This window comes from Rosa rugosa, chromosome 2, assembly GCF_958449725.1.
Source record: "Rosa rugosa chromosome 2, drRosRugo1.1, whole genome shotgun sequence".
Taxonomy (NCBI): Eukaryota; Viridiplantae; Streptophyta; class Magnoliopsida; order Rosales; family Rosaceae; genus Rosa; species Rosa rugosa.
Genome location: NC_084821.1, coordinates 62,913,692 through 62,914,987, shown reverse-complemented (window position 1 = coordinate 62,914,987; position 1,296 = coordinate 62,913,692).

Here is a 1,296-nt window from a genome sequence, read left to right as displayed (position 1 = left end):
CAACTTTGTCAACACTAACTCGCCACCCAGAGTCCTCCTGACCTGCCTTTGATCGACCAAGTCTACACTAGTTGTGACTTCGAACCCGACCAAAAAGAAATGCTGGACCGTCAGACTTGAGACTAAATTAAACCCAAGACCATGGCCACCTTAATGTTAACACCGTCAATCCACAAATGCTCCAAATCTCCATCACCTCCGACTCGAGATCAGACAGGAACAATCCCACTAGAAGGCCAAGGATGATTGTCTATGCCAGTATGCCACCGCCAGACATTTTCGCCACCACTGCTGACCTAACTCCAGAACATGAACGACCTCTAGACCGCTGAATAGAAGATTGTCTATGCCAAAAATTGCAGTGCACCCGACCCAACAGCTAAACTTAAAACAAAACCTTGATAGTAACTTATTGCTGAAAAACAAAACAAAAGAAACCAAACCCTAATTTAACATGCAAAAAACAATTTGGGACCTGAGCCCAAGAACAGACCCAGGCCCAAACTCCATCTAGCCCAAGCAACAAAGCCCGACCCCAGAGAACAAATACAGTCTGCCTCCATTCTTCACGCCCAGCCCAAGATCTCGCCTGCACCCCCATGCCCACCACTCCACCATCGACGTCGGGTCTCCACCACCGCCGCTCTGTCGCCGTCGTCGGACCACCACAGGAGGACATCATCCAACTCCACGATCTCATCCCCACGCAGCCGTGATCCAGATCGGGGATCCAGAACCGAGAGGAAACCTGCCCAAACACAGCCCCTCTCCATCCCTCCACCTACCCGTGGTAGCACCGCCGCCTGTCCCATCGCCGCATCGTGGATCCACCCAACGTCGATCCCATCCCTCAACGACATATCATATCCTGGTGCAGCCGGATCCGAGAATAAATGGGGAAAGACACCTCCACACCATAGCCTCCGAGTGTCGGACCTGGCCACGGGCAATAGAACCCTTCCAGCCACAGTGCCACACGCACAGTGCAACGACAAGGCCAGTGGCCAGTGCCAGCGCCGAGGCGCAATCCCAGCCAACGGCGTTCTCTCTAGGGTTTTCTCTGGTTTTGTAATACCTAGCATTAATATCGTCATTAATATTGCTAGAATCATGCAATTTTGGTCTTTTTTTTCATATTCAAATGGATTGATTGCTGCTTTAAATGAACCAAATATTGAGAGACTTTTTCAAATCTTTCTTTTGGGTTTGCAAGCCTTCTATCACACAGGTAAGTTATTTGATTCCTACTATCGATAGTAATTATTTATGTGATTGAGATTGTGGAGAACGGTGTTT